Source organism: Notamacropus eugenii, chromosome 2 (genome assembly GCF_028372415.1).
Source record: "Notamacropus eugenii isolate mMacEug1 chromosome 2, mMacEug1.pri_v2, whole genome shotgun sequence".
In the NCBI taxonomy this organism is placed as follows: Eukaryota; Metazoa; Chordata; class Mammalia; order Diprotodontia; family Macropodidae; genus Notamacropus; species Notamacropus eugenii.
In genome coordinates, this window is record NC_092873.1 from 443,652,480 (window position 1) to 443,669,254 (window position 16,775).

The window sequence follows — 16,775 nt, forward strand, 5'->3', positions numbered from 1 at the left end:
GATGAGGAAACTGAGGCAGACAGAAATTAAAGTGACTTCCCAAGGATCACACAGCTAGTAAGCATCTGAGGCTGAATTTGAACTGAGGTCTTCTTGCTTCCAGGCCCAGTGTTCTGTGCATTGTATCACCTGTTCTCTTAATTTATTTGCTCTGGATTTGATTACAGCAAGATAGACCTGTAGTGGATAGATCTATGTGATACACTGAGTTCTTCAAATAAATAAGTTATTGAGTGCACAAATATTAACTTCTTTAAGGGTAGGAACTGTTTCAGCTTTGCTTGTGTATTGCCAGTGTTTACTGAACTGCCTAGCACACAGTGTGTGCTTATTAAATCCTTGTTAAACTATTGAATATTATTTACTAAATGGTAGCTTAGGAACATAATTTTAATTCATTTCTGTGGTTGACCATGTCACTATTAGAATGACATATCTATTTTTAGGCTTCCAGGTGCTCTAATTTTCTATAATAAATGTATTGTTTTAAATTATGGTAATTCTGTGTTTATTAATTTTCAAATACCATTTGGATTATATTCATTCTCTGCAATGTGATTAATAAGTTTTTAATTATTTCTTTGCCCAAGACTACTTAAATGTGGAAAAGAAATTTTCATTGTAACCCCCAAGGGTGTCTAAGTTGAAAAGTAAGAATTAAATGCAGAGAAATATGTATTAGAAGTGGCAAATAAGTAAAAAACAAATACTAGTGTCACTAAAATAATAATATAGTTATTATTTCTTATTTCACATTTTTATGACAAATGTAAATGTAAAATCAGATTACTGACTTATTTTTTCTAATAACCTATGCCTTTAAAAAAGTGCTATGACAGAGAAAATAAAACAAGATTGCATAATGCTCTGCAAATTATCTTCTTACATCTAGTCTGTTTCATGGTTTTCTATCATGTCATGTCATGGTATAGTACAAATTTCATCTATTACTAATAAATAAATTAAAAAGTAACATCCTAGTTAAGATTCCACTCTTGGAAAGCTCTAATTGTTAAGATATATATTTTCTGACATGAATCCTAAATTTTCCACTTTACAACTTCCACACAGTTTTCCTTGTTCTGACTCCAGGGTCCTGTAATAAGTCTAATCCTTCTAATACGTGCCGGCTTTTCAAGGACTTGGACAATTCTCATGATCCCTGAGTCTCTTTTTCTACAGGCCGAAGAGCTTCACTTCCATAAGGTGTGGACTTGAGGCCCATGAAGTCACCAGGACAGCTACATTTTAAGAGTGCCAGCCCTCTTACCCCTATTCCCTTAAAGTTTATATGAAGACCTAGTCAGTCACATGACTTGCCAAAGATAGACTATATCTACTAAATATTGGGGTAATCTTGGAAGCAGCAATGAAATTGAAGACACAATCTGAGGAACATGACTATGATTACAGATAGCTGAATTGACTGTTACAAAGTAGAGTGAGAGGAAGATTCTGATGGCACTAGGGAAAGAACACTATCGTTTCCTCCTTCCCCCAGGAGTTGCCTGTTGTTCCTGAACCTTAGCTGACTTAAATTGTCAGATATTGAGTTTACTAAAAGTACTAAATATTGAACAGGCCAGTGGCAGATGCTAGGCTAAGTATGTCAGCTTTTAGTCTATTTGTGTATTACTTTAATGCCTGAAATATTGAAATTTGAGAGCTTAGCATTCTTTCTTTTGTCTGTCCTATGAAGTTAAAAATTGGTCTACCTCAAAGATAACCTGGTGGGCAGTAAAGACAATCTAGCTGGCTTTTGTCTCTTTACATATAATTAAATGATAGGAAAATGTGTTTTTTTTAAACACATATATTCTGTAGTAGTATAAATTTGAGACTCTGGTCTCATCTTCCATATATGAATCTGACTGAATTAGGAGAATAGTATTACCTTGTAATAAATGGTAAATAGATGAATACACTAATCTCACTACAATGTTATCCTTAAGTTCCATGTTGTAGATCCCATGATTAGGACCTTTTAAGTAACTAAACTTCCCTCAATAGTGGGGAACCTGTGGCTTCTAGGAGACATGTGGCACTCTAGGCCCTCAAATGTTCTATGAAGTTTGGATTCAGTCAAAGGGCCACATTTGAGGACCTAGAGGGTCACATGTGGCCCCACCCCTGGTCTGGATTACAAGATCATAAGGCCAAGAGCAGGAAGGGACCTTAAAATTCATCTGGCACAGTGGTATCAAACTCAAATCAAAATAAGGGTCACTAATTCATATACAGGAATCCCCGCAGGCCACATATTGACTTAGTTTTAAAATGTAATATTATCTGTTTTATTGTATTTTTATTTATTTTGTTAAAAACTTCCTAATAACATTTTAACCTGGATTGACCACATTTGGGAGTGTTATAGGTCTCATGCAGGTCATGTGTTTGACACCTGATCTAGCCCAGCCCTTTTACAATGCCAGTGAGTAAAATAAGCTGTGGGGAGCTTGACTTGTTCGGGCTCTCATGGTTAGTAAAAAGCAAAGTAATGTTTAATTCAGGCACTTTCAATCAAAATTCAGCTCTTTTTGCTGTATACTAGAGATACCTTTTAGAGTTTTCCATATACGCTGTAATTAATACACATAATAGTATGGTATTATTATATTATTATATTTTAGTAACATGCACGTTGGGCCCATCCTTTGGGTACCGGCACAGAGAAAAACACATTGTGTGCTGTACTCAAAAGTCTTAATATTTTAAATTCAGATTAAATCATGAAGAGTCATAAAAAGGAGTTGTTTGGTTGTTTCAGTTGTGTCTGACTTTTTGTGATTACATCTGGAATTTTCTTGGGAAAGAAATTCATTCTCCAGCTTATTTTACAGATAAGGAAATTAAGGCAAGCAGGGTTAAGTGACTTGCTCAAGGTCACAGCTAATGTCTGAGACCAGATTTGAACTCAGGAAGTTTTCCTAACTCCAGGCCTGACACTGTATTCACTATGTTATTTAGCTGTCCTTGAATAAAGCCTAGGTGTCGTGTGTCTTAAGTGAGGAGAGGAGAGATTCCCCCTGAAAAGGAAAAAAGTGTGGGAAGTCTTGAGAGACCAGTTAACTCTAACCTCTTCTACATTTCCCTATCCTTGTGTGCTTCTATAAGGGGAGCCAAGAGATCTGGCTTCTAGTCTCAGCAGCTCTGTCGCTGCTCACTGTTTGGGCAAATCACTTCATCTTTCTGGGCTTGTTTTTCTTACCTGGAAAATGAGGAAATTAAGCTGATCATTTCAGAGCCTATGGGAATTGACATTCCACTCCAATAGTTCATCATTGGAGATGGTGCAAGTGCTTCAAGGTTTTGTCAATGGAATATGAAGACTAATTTAAAGGCTCAAAATATAGATCCAGCCACAGACTGTACATTGAAAGGCTTTTCACTAGAAAGATAGTCACCAAATAATCACTTATGTCATCATAGCACTATAAAGACTGTCTGCCAAGACTTAAAGAGTTTGCCATCTGCATTAGTGGTGGACGTTTCTACACTGGGGAAAGCAAAGATTTTCTAAATATTAAAATACTTTCTAAATCATACTATGGTATGTACTTTATTTTTTGATTAATTATATCTTTTTACTCAGAGAAATAACCTTAACCTGCTTTATCCACATTTATAGCTTATGTGGCCAGTCATTTAAGAAGTGTATTCAGAATCAACATAGATAACTTTACACCATTTCTTTGAGGTTTGTCAGTGGATTAATTTATATTTGTATTTTAGAAAAACTAAAGTATGATCATTTGAAACAAAAGTACTTTAAAACTAAAAATGAGTTTTGAAAATGTTTATAAATTGAATGCTATAAAATATCCCCAAATAACTAAAAGGTATCTTGTGTCAGAGTTCTCTTTTATTACTGGCTTATCTATAGTACAGAATGTGAATATACATTCCACTCCAACAAATAGTAATTTGTGTGCTGGTCTGCTAATTAGTACAGTTATTTTCCATTTTGTTGATGAGGCTTAAATAAATGTCAAGGAGACAGCCATGAAGATTTCCCAATTAGGCTTCACATTTGTAAAACCCAGCCCTTTTCCCTTTCTTGCAAAGATGACAGTTCCAACTGTAGCCCCAGTTTAACAGGACTCCAGGGAAAGAATCTTCCTCTACTTTTATTGAAAATAGGGCCATTTGAGCCCAGTGAGAATATTGCCACTAGTTTCAATGTAGAATAGTTTTTAACAGTTAATATTTAGTGATATACCCAGCTTCTTTCATAAATTTCTTTTTTGAAAGCTGTTCTACATGTTTAGAAATGAACAGTGCATTGAAACTAATCATGACAAGTTATCTGTGAAACCTAATGTAAAGGTAGTTTGTCTGTTTTGTGAAATGATGGTTTGACTATATTTACTTTTTCATTTGCACTTGGAAAATGCATTTTCTGGAAAGGAAATTCTCTCTTATATGTACACAAATCTGAAACTAAGATTACTTACTCTTCCTTAGGTTAGGTCTTGTGAGATCAGAGGGAGCAGCATATAAATGTGTGTGTGTGTGTGTGTGTGTGTGTGTGTGTGTGTATGTGTGTAAGAAGAGCATGTTAGTGTGAGTAAGCAAGGGAGCTTAACTGAACTGCAAATCAACATTTAACAGATGGATTGCCCTAAGCAAGGGAAAACCACAGCAAAATCTAGTGAAAGTAGAGGATTGAAGCTTTTTATTGTTAAGCCTTATTAAAACCTTGTCATGTACATTGTGGTTAACTATTTCATTTCTTGGACTAATAAAAATACCCTCATTTTTTTAATCTTTCCAATGAATTAAATACGCAAAACCAAAATAAGGAATTATGAATGATGGATCATACCCTCTTTTATTATATGCTAAACATTATGCATGTTGAAAACTGTAGCAGTTTGCAACATACATATACCTATTTACTTATGTTTACAAGCAGGAAAAGTACATAAAAATTAAAGTAAATTAAGACAACATTATTTTAGTGAAATAGTAATAATTCTGTTTTACTTTCCCCCTATTCTAACCATAGACTATTGCTTTCTATTTCAAGATGTGAGCAAATGGAACAATCCAATTAATGCTGTTTTGCTTACCTTAAAATATACCCACACATGTATATTTGCATATATGCACCAACTTCCACTTAGCTAAGTCAAATCCAACAAGATGCATCTTTTTGTCATAAAATAGAATTTTTATTACTTTTCCATGTAAAATCATTTCACAGAGTAATAGTGTAAATTTAAACTGAACTACTACCTTTTAATGATCCTAATGTTTTTGGTGACTTTACAGATCACTGCAATGAGTAGTCTAAGTATAGCATAAAATCTATGAATGTGTTTTATAATCTAGCAATGTGCCTTTTTCTTCAAAGAGATATGGATAGTTATGGTACTTTTAGGTAAGCCCTTTTAGGAATATGTTAGTGAGATATGTTTTAAAGATACATTTTGGTTGTGAGTGGATATTTGCAAGGAATCCAAGAAACAAGCAAGAAAACTGAGCAGATGCACTTACTTTTGTGGTATATGAGATCACATTTTAAGATTCTGTACATGAAATGTTTCTGTGAACATAACACAGACTGTCCAAATCTCTCTGTTTTAGGGTTTGTGGTAGGTAAGAGGAAAATGGAAATATGCTTATTTTTAGTGCTTATTGATAATTTTCTTAGGAATTTCAGTCTATTTTTGGAAAAAAAGGAATAGAGAGAATGATGCTTGCTAAGGAGATAGAGCAGTTCTCAGAAAAAGCTGCCATGAATTTGTGTTGTTTTGAGAAACACTTCTCATAGAAGAGTATTTTCCATTCATTTAGTCAAGATAAAATATATTTAGTAATCATCTGTAGAGGAAGCTAGCTGCTTACTAACTCTGGTCAAGAAGAAGGTGGGTGGGTCCCAAGTACTAAAGCAGAACCAAGGTCAAAGAGGACAAAGGAAAGAAGATAATTAGAAAGTGGAATGCTGAATATAAATATTGCATAGGAGTAAAACCAGGTTATATCAGTCCGTGCTGATTTCAGAAGCATAAATTCTTAGTGTTTTGTTTAGTTTGGCTACGTACTGAGGAACTACTGTTATGACTAAAATGTTAGCTTAATATGATAGGGAAATCCAGCGAAGGGCTTAAAAGAATTTTTCAGGAAGCAAAATGAATGATATAATAATATTGAATGTCCCATCTCATATCCATTGGTTGTAAACATGAACCTAATATAGTTCATTAGTAGTCCTAAAGCAGGCAACATTTTAGTATGTAATTTGATACTTTAACAAAGTATATTTTCAGTATATTTTAAACAAGTTCTAATTCTAAAAAAAAAATTGGACTTAGTTTGAAGAATATGGACCGCAGAATGTTAGCATTTTATTTTTTCTTGAAGGCAAATTATTTTGTCTCTGTTGTTCAGGTATCTCTATTTTTAAATGTTGAATTTCCTTTTAATTGGGAGAAAAAAAGTGTGCAAAAAATTCACCTTGTAGATTACGAGACTGCCCTCTGGTGGGTATTATATTAAACTTGTTTTATATGAGAGAAAATCATAGCAAAATTTAAACATCTCTTGAAATAAAATCTTTTAAAAACAAAGTAGAATAAAGAATTGAATGTTTATATTACCAGAGTTTTTAAGGAACATGTTCAGTCAAAAGAATATTTTAAAATTGATTTTATTTTACCTTCTCTAGGAAGACTGAATGAATGATAATGCCTTTACCTGAAATTCTGACATCAGAAGGAACAGGGTAGAGGGAAACATAATACAATGGGTTGTGTGGCAGTTAATTTTAATTTTTTAAGTATTGGTGGGACACCTAAAGTAGAAATATCCTATATACACAGTTGGATAAATGTTTCTGGAAGTCAGAGGAGTGATCCTTGCTCAAGAGACAGACCAGGTAACTGTCTTCAGACAGACATGGAAAACCAAGAGAGAAGAAAGATGACCAGTGATTCCCATCTTGGTAATTGGTATCTGTGTAGTTCTTGTTTTACACTGGTAATGCTAGAACAGAAATGGATCATTGGTACCAGTATAAATAAGGCAATGGTAAAAGAGCACAAATCACTTTGAATTTTAGAAACCCTTAGGTGCTAAAATAATTGGTGCATATGATTATTGAGCCATTTCTACTTACATTTCAAAGATTGTAGGAAACAGAAGAGGTACTTTAGGACTGAAGGAAGACAAATGTTGCCCTAATGTTTTTGTTTTTTTTAATGGCAAGACACTGCAAACAATAGGATAGTCAACTTCCATTCTTGAAACAATTCTAGAATGGCTCATTAAAGAAATAGTGAATAATGTAAAAGAAAACAATGACTTAGGAGTCCACATAGCTTCATTAAGAACAGATCGTGCCAGATTTACCTTTATCTTCTCCCTTTTTTGACAGTTTTACTAAACTAGGAGATTTGGGGAATTCTATAGATAAAAGTTTACCTAGATCTGAACAAAATATTTGATTAAGTATCTCATAATATTCTTATGGAAAAGAGAGAGATGTAGACTAAGGTGACTGAACTTAAGAGTAGTTGTTAATGATTCACTATCATCTTGGTAGATCTCTAAGTGAAGTGCCCCAAGAATCTATACTTGGTTTTAATATTTTTATCAATTACTTGGATAAAGGAATAGATGCTACACTTCTCAGATTTGAAGAAGACATAAAACTAAGAAGAATAATTAATACACTTGATGATAGAGTCAGGATCCAAAAAAGTCTTTGGCAGGCTAGGGTATTAGAATTAATCTAATGACATGAAATTCAGTAGGAATGAATAAAATCACACTTAGATTTAAAAAAAAGAAACAGTTTATATATATAGGAAGGAGAAAGCCTGGCTAGAAAACTGTTTGAAAAAGGTCTGGGAGTCTTAATAGATATTTCTAAATATTATAAATAACTATAATTACAAAGCATTTAGCACAGTACCTGGAACATAATCAGACGTTTAATAAATGCTTATTCCTTTCCCCTTCTCCCTTAGGGGAGCAACATGCTCAATATATGCCAGCAGTATATAGCAGTTAATAGAGGCATATAAATATAAATATAGATAAATATAAATAGAGGCATAGCATCTACTAATAATTCTGTCTTGGGCAGCCCATATCTGTAATCTTTTCCTAAAGTACAAATTGGATTGTGTTACCACCACCACCTCTACTTGTTGAACGCCAGTTGCTCCTTATTAATCTTAGGATAAAATATAAACTCCTTTGTTTATGATATATAGTTCTTTATCATGTGGCCCCTGTCTTGCCAATATTCTTGCACATTATTCCTCTCCATGTGGTCTTCAGTAAAGTTCAGATATACTAGTGTGTCCTATAGTTTATCTTCATTAGAATATAAGCTCTTTGAGAACAAGGGCTGTTTTTACTTTATCTTTGTATCCCCAGTGCTTAGCATAGTGCCTGGCATATAGTAAGGACTTAGTGCTTGTTGATTGATTCTGTGTATCACAGATTTTAAAGGACATCAGTAACCTGAAGAATCTAGTAGAAGGCTACCACAACGGTAAAGGGCCTTGAGTATATGCCATATAAGTATTAGTTGAAGGAATTGAAACTGCTTAGCCTGGAGATCAATTAGAAGATTATTGTGGTAGTCCAAATGAAAAGTGACAAGGGCCTAAACTAGAGTTCTAGTTGTGTGAGTTGAGAGAAGAGGATGTATACAAGAGGCTTTGTAAAGGTAGAAATGACAAGATTTGACGATGGATTAGATACGTAAAGTGAGCAAGAAATAGAGGCTCATATGAAGGCTGAACACTTGAGTAAGTAGTAGGATGGTGGTGCCTTCTTCTGGAACAGGGATGACACAATGGATAGTGTGAAGGCTAGAGTCAAGTCCAGATCCAGCCTCAGACACTTACTAGCTGTATGACCCTGAGCAAGTCACTTAACTTCTTTTGACCTCAGTGTTCACAACTAGAAGATGTGGCTAATAATAACACCTTCCTGCCAGGATTGTTGTGAGGATCAAATGAGACAACATTTATAAAGCACTTAGCACAGTGCCTGGCACCTGGTAGGTGCTATATAAATTTCTCTTCCCTCTTTTTTTTCCCTTTCCCCTTCCTCCCTCCCTCCTCTCTACTTTCCTTTTTCCTCTTTTCCCCTTTTCTCTTCCCCCTTATACCCTTTCTTCCCTTTTCTCTTTCCTGGTAACTTTTGAGAGAACAGTTTTAGTTTAGTGATGAAATAAAAAACCAGATTTAAAAATGTTTAGAAGAGATTGAGAAGGAATGAAAAGAATCGAGTCATAAAGTATAATAAACAGCTTTCTTTCTTTATATCCCAGTGAGTTTGAGAAGGGGTGAAGAGGCATGGGATGATAGCTGACAGGGGTAGTGGTATGTAGTTGTATCCATCAATTAGGGAATAGCTGAACAAGTCGTGGTATGTGAATGTAATGGAATACTATTGTGCTATAGGAAATGATGAGCAGGGAGACGTCAGAGAGGCCTGGAAAGACTTTCATGAACTGATGCTGAGTGACACGAACAGAACCAGGAGAACATTGTACACAGTAACAACCACATTATGCCCTGACTGACTTTGGTAGACTTAGCTCTTCTCACCAATGCAGTGATCTAAGATAACTCCAAAAGACTCACAGTGAAAGCTGCTACCCACCCCCAGAGAATAACCTTGGAGTCTGAGTGCGCATGGAAGCATATTGTTTTCTCTTGTTTTCTTTTGTTCTTTTGATTTGTTTCTTCTTTCTTGTGGTTCCTCCCATTAGTTCTAATTCTTCTTTACGTCATGACTAATATGAAAATATGTTTAATATGAGTGCATAAGTAGAACCTAGATTGGATTGCATGCCAACTTGGGGAGAGGGGATGTAACAGCACTGACCCTGGTATACACAGAAAGGCCTGCTGTACAGATTCTTAGATCTACTTTTCTAAAAGGAAAACAACTTTTGAAGGATCAGGAATCTACTTTAATCAAACACATGTATCATTCACTTAATTCAGGGAAAAAAGACAGAACCCTGAACTTCAGAGAAAGTACAAACAGAGAAATAAAGAGCAAGAGACAGGGCTTCCAACTGTCTGACCATAAGCAATACATACATTACAGATCAACAGATAGATCCACCTGTCTGACCATTACATACATACATAGTTACCAGAGAGGGAAGCACTGACATCTGGGTTTTCAAAGCGGGGTGCTCCTCTTATCGTCTTACCAGAGTCTCCTCTGGCCAAACAAACACTTCCAATGAGTAAGCTCCAAGTAAAACCTCACCTCAGAGAACATATACACTTTTCAGAGCCAGAGCGTCACAGCCCTTGGGGACCAGTGCCTCATTAGAAATTAACAAAAGGTTGGGGCCTCCCCTAATCAAGCTTCCCTCAATGGGCAGGCCCATTAATGAGTGGGGAAGATCTTTAACTCTCAGTAACATGAGAAAGAGAAGGAAAGGGAGAAAATTTAAAACTTAAAATTTTAAGGAAATGAATGTTGAAAACTAAAAATAAGTCACTGAGTTTTTAAAAAAAGAATAGAGAATAGTAGGTAGAGCATGTTTGTAAACCACAGAAAAATAATTATTAGAAAGGAAAAGAATGACTATTAAAGGGAGAGGGGATGATAGTAGGAATGATCTGCTAGAGAGGATGGGAGAGGATGGATTCAAGGGAGCTTGGAGGAAAGGAGGAAATAATGGAGGACAATGTCAAGTGGGAGTCAGAGGAGAAAAGAAAATGCAGCTCTTGGCAAAAAGGCCCAGATTTTCTTGGTAAAAATATGAGGCAAGATCGTCAACTAAGAGGATGTGGAGAAGGGGTACTTTGGGAGGCTTGCAGAGAGAAGAGGGTGTTTAGAATAATTATTGTGTACATACGTGTATAAAATACACACACACGATTAGGATAGTGACTGGAAAGTATAAAGGAAGAGGTAAATTTCAAAGGAAGAAGAATCTGATGAATTTTATTACTGATTAGTTATAGTGGATAAAAGGTTCTATTTATTTTTTAGATAAGTTAAATCTTCAGCTAGTCCATTGATCTAGTAGAGAACAGCTCCAGTGTAATATCAATAGTCCATACTCAATTTTAAAGAACTTGATGAAAATCTATGAGTTTTCAGCCTTCTTCCCCTTTGTTTTGAGTCACAGGTAGGAAATTTAAGGGTATTTCTAAAAGTCTGTCATAAACACCATCTAAACAAGAAACGATTATGTTATATCCAGAAATGATGTCTGGGCTTATCTTAGCTTCGAAAGTCTTAGGTTCAAGGCCTAGCCCTTTGGTTACTACCTTTGTGATCTTAGGCAAGTCATTTTAGTTCTTTGGACCTCACTTTCTTCATCTTTCAAATGAAGGTTGTCTATTGTGTGACCTCTAAGATCTTTTTCAGTTCCATGCTTTTATGTTCTATAATTTAAACAGTATTAAACTTTGAATATTACATAAACAAAATATTTATCTTTTTACATGACGTGACTTACTAAATTTTAGTTATAAAAGTTTGTTGAAAGTATAGTTAATCAGTCCTTGAAGAGACATTCAAACTGTTGAGTAGAAGGGAACTTCACATTTCACTGAAAGTGTAGCAGATCAGTCTTGAAACCTTTTAAAATGATGAAATATCGAAACATTGTCAGCAAAAGTGAAATTGCAAACATCTTGCCATTTATCAAAGGGTTATGTGATTTTTTTTTTTTTTTTACTCTGAGAACACTTTATCCAATATTCTTGTTAAACTAACAGTGTGAACACTGATCAATAATGACTGAGGCCTTGCAAGTTGTTCTTTGGAATGCTTTAGTAAAACTGACGTTTTCAACCATTAACATTTATGACAAAATAACAGTTTTGAAACTGTGTCCTAACTATATTTTTAGGTCAGTACTGCTTAAAATAGTGTTTTTCAGGTACTTTGCAAGTTAACCAGTTTTCCACCATGATAGACTTTCCATTACTATATGAAATTCTTTCTAACTTTATAGGATATGGTCTGAAGAAGGGAAGGCTGTGATAGTTATTAAAGTACTGTAACATGCCATTGGTTAAACTCATTGATCTATGATATTCGCCGGAAATTGAATATAAAAATCTGTATTCTTGAGACAGCTTAATTGTTTAGCCACCCTCTTGGTTTGATATGATTAAATCTAGTCTAAGACTCATCATCCGCCCTCAATTTTAAGAGACTTTATGAAAAGATATCAATTTTTGTTCTCCTTCCCCTTGATTTGAATCACAGTTTGTAAGTTGCAATTAAAGAGTCCTCCAGGTCAATTAAACAGTAAACCAAAAGTCTAACTGTAATGAACAAAATGAGTCAAAATTAATCACATTTCCTGGGGATCCTCAGGATAGCCACTTTTCTGGGGCCACTTCATATTCCATTTCATCTGCCAGAATTGCTCCCATCTCTATCACGGTTACTGTCTTTGAATACATTTGATTTTAATTTTTTTTAATTGGCATTGACAAGGTAAAGAATATGCGTTATTCACTGTTGCATGAAAGTAGTTAAAGTTTTAGTATACATGCCTTCTGCCATCATCTGATTTATAAGTTGTTTCTAATATTTTTACCTTTAGTCTCTGTTGTAATGAGTTTTTAGTCAGAATTTTTTAAATAATTTGTTAATTAATATGTATAGTATTCTAGAGCAAGTTCCAACTTTTTAAACATTAGGAAAATCTTTCCTTGACATAATTAATGATGCTATAGCTATTAAGAAAAACTTCTCTCTGGATCAACCAAGTTTTTATTAAGCTCCTACTATATGCCCAACAGTATTACTATGTCGTGTGTGTGTGTGTGTGTGTCTGTGTAGGAACTTTATATATGAAATTGTGTCATATGTAACTGTTTAATATCACTAGGACTTCTTTCCTCATTTTGTATTTTGAAATATTGAAAATCAATCTATTTTTTACCTGAAATGGTCCTCCCCAACTTGGAACTAAAAGGGAATTTTAATTACCTTTTACCCACTATAGCCAATCAGCTATAAAATTTAACAGATTCTTCTTTTACTCACTTCAAGACCAGCACTCTAGCTATTATACTACCTAGCTGCATCAACAAAATGTGAACAATTTTGATTGAGGTTAAAAAAAAGATTGTAATTGATAGTCTTAGTAGAAATAATTGGTGCACATTCTATTTCATACTCTTCAGTTTATCTCATCATATTGCAAAAGAGTTAATAATTAGTCATTTTTCCCATTCCATAGAGAACTTAAGAAAGATGTTTATCTAAAGTCACACAAATGCATGGCAAGTTCAAGAACAGAGCATGTGATATTCTTAGGCCCAGAGAACTTGTGATTTTATAACTAGAATCTACTTTATTCTCTTTAAAAAATAAAGTTAGTCATCTTTAAAAATCACCATAATATAATTTCTGGAAACAGTTTTTTACTTGCTGATTTTATGAACATACAACTGATATTGTTATACTATATTAAGACTGTAGTATTATGGAGCAACAAAAAAGGAATGTAAGGGTTTTGTTTCTAACATAAGTCAGATCAGGAAGGAAACAGAGATTCTCTTTTCATTAAATTTATGGGAAAAGTAGCACACACTTCACAATGTAGAAAAGACAGAAATTAAAAGCTTAAATAACTGCAAACAGCAGAGTATACAGGCATTGGAAAGTTTGTCTAAATGTCTGACAGATTTGACAACTGCATGTATTATGCCACAACATCTAACAGAACTTTGAAAAAATATTTATAGTGTTCCTTTTGAAATTTGTAAAGAATTTTTCTTCTTTTTTCTCTTCCTCTTTTTTTTTTTTTATACGCAATCTGTGCCTGTTACCCCTTCCTTGTATGTTTTATTAGCATGCAAAAAGAAAAGCTGCCTATTAACCAATGCATGCTGTACTGTGTTTTGGTTACCTTGGGGTAATCCAAGGAGCTGTAGTTGATATTTTATGGTGAAAATGTTTATTGACCCTCAGAAAGATCATAATACACAATAATTTGAGATTTTTGTCTATATCTTTAATCAAATTATTTTCTGACTAAATGTCATCTCTGCTAATACAAAATTCATTCTTTTGATACCTGCAAGTAGTCCACATAGACAGGGCAAAAAATTAAATGAAACCTTTTCCTATCATTGTAACTTTTGAGATTGTCATTCCCCTCATTTGTAGATAGTTTTATTTTAACTCATGATTTCTTCGATGTAGATTGTAAAAATATTGAAGAAAGCTAGATTAGGCAATGTTTGTTATTCTTGTTCATATTTTACATATGCAGCTCCACGTGTGATGAATTTCCTACAATGTAAATTAATTCCATCCCAGTTTTGTGCTGACTTTGTTAAAGTTATAGCTTGAGTCATTTCTCCCATGTTGTATTTTGCAGCATAGCATTCTAATATATTTCTCAACCTGAATACATGTAACATTCTTTTAGTACCACAGATAATAGGATTATAGATTTAAGGGTGGAAGTGATATTAGAGGTCATGTAACAGATGAGGAAGCTGAGGCCCAGGGAGTTTAAAGACTTGCCCTCCATGACACAGAGCGTAACCAGTCACAGGCAGGATTTGAACCCAAGTCTTCAGACTCCAAAACCAAGTCTCTTTCCACCATAAGGCCCCGCCCCCCCCCACCCCATAATTTGCTGGAAATAATAGTCTGGTCGTAATATGGGTTGAGAAATTTCATAGAAAATACTCTTGCTAATTTACATATTGGACAAAAAAGGCTTCGGAAGGTAGAGGCAAAACTTTTTTGGCAATTAATTTTATCACTGTTAACCAGAAATTGTTTTTGTTCATTAATCCTATATTCTTTTTTTTCCCCATGAGTTATTTGGCATTATTTATTTTAAAATAGTTTTCTGTTCACTTAGTTATGTTGTGCCTAAAATTAATAGAAATCAAATACTCTCACCTCCTGAACATTCCTCAGCAGGTATTAGATATAACAGTTGCTCTTACTACAGTATGCAAATGACTAAAACACATTCTTCAGTATTTAAATTTTAAAATAGATATTGTTTCAAAGTAGGCAACTAGTTTCTCCCAAGATTTTCAGTGTCATGTAGAAGTCCAGTAAATGTTTAATGGATCAAATATTAAATTATACTTATAATATTTTGATTATTTCCATTATCTATTAAATTGTAAGAGACTGATAACGCAAAAGGTGCAACAGTTAGCATATTGATTCATGTATTTCTGATTCTTTTGTAAAGACCAGTCACTTTTTTAGACCTTATGCATTGGTCCAGTTAGACTGTACACTAATAAATAAAAAAGTAAAATTCAAACATACTTGTGAAATTCAAACTCATCATCCTTTAATGTCAAACACTAGTGGTTCTAATAAAGCCAGGATACTAGCCAAACAAATGGTTGGAGTTGACAATTTAAGTGAAAACAGAACCCATAATTTAATTAGCCTATCGTGCTATGGACATTCTCTCCCTGACATTGATAAATACAGTGGTCTTTCTCAGTACACATCTTTAATATCTTCTCTCCAGGGTTCAAAACTTAATTCTCTTTACTCTGATAATTTCTCTTCTTTGGTTTTCTTGACACTGCACTGTTATTCTCTTGCTACCTGTTGAATTGATAATTTAAAGTCTCCTTTGCAGGTTCATTATCTATGTCTTACCCCCCATCCATGAATGTACCACAGGGTTCTTTCATGGGTCTTCTTGTATCTATGTCATCTCTTCAGCTCGATGAATCCCAAACGTACATATATAATTCTTATTTCTCTTGAGCTCCTGCCCCACTTTTCCGTTTTCTTGTTTGACATCTCTATTCGGATGTCCCAAAGTTGTATCAAATTCAGAATGTCTAAAACAGAGCTGACTGTCTTTTCCCTTAAACCTACTCTTCCATTACCTTCACTATTTCTGTTAAGGGAACCACCATTCTTTCAGTTACTCAGGTTCACAACTTACGATTCAACCTCAATTCTTAACTTTCCCTCACTCCCATATTCAGTCATTCCTCCCTCCACACCCCCCCAACATTGTTCCTCTTCCTATCCTTTCCCCTCAGGAAAGCTAGCTTCCTCACTGTTCTCCATATATGCCCCTGTTCATTTGCACCAGCTTACTCAGAATGCTCCCTCATGTCATCTCTCCTCCTAGAACTTCTAGCTTCCTTCAAGACTCAGTTTATGGACAACCTCCAACAGAAAGCCTTTCCTCATACTCCTATTGTTAGTACTCTTTCTCCTCAAATTATTTTTATATTTATCTGTGTATGAGTTGTTTCTGCTAGTACAATGTAAGGTACTTGAAAGCTAGAATTTTTTATTATGTCTATGTAACCCCAGTGCCTAGCATAATACCCTGAATGTAACAAGTATGAAATAAATGCCTGAATTATGACATGAATTATCAAACTTTTCTTAGTTGCTTTTGACTATCTTTTGAATGTGCCATATGTTTTCTCACCATCATTCTCATCTCCGTCCCACCAGATTTTTTTCTGCTCCCAGGTTTTTGGGTTTTTGATAGGCAAGCTTTTACCAAGACCTCCATGCTACTTCAAAGCCATCTTCTCATCATACCCCTCCCAACCCTACTTTCCAGCTCCCTTTTTTTGTCTCCTCCCATTAGAATGTAAGCTGTTTGAGGCATTCCTTGCTTATTATGTATATATTCCCAGCTCAGCACAGTGCCTCTATATTGTAAATGAATAAATGTTTTGTTTGTCTATCTTGGAAGTGGAGGTATAACTCAGTAGGCAGCATCCTAGATACTCCTGGTTTCTAGCTGCTTATCAGTTTGCTTCGTTGGACACTTCCCAGTGGTTCTGAATTGA

The 16,775-nt window shown here is 34.6% G+C and overlaps 1 protein-coding gene across 3 annotated transcripts in view; it reads left to right on the top strand.

Moving 5' to 3' along the window:
- Positions 1-16,775, top strand: part of DENND1B (DENN domain containing 1B) — a 334,070-nt gene that overhangs the window by 308,418 nt on the left and 8,877 nt on the right. The window lies entirely within an intron of this gene.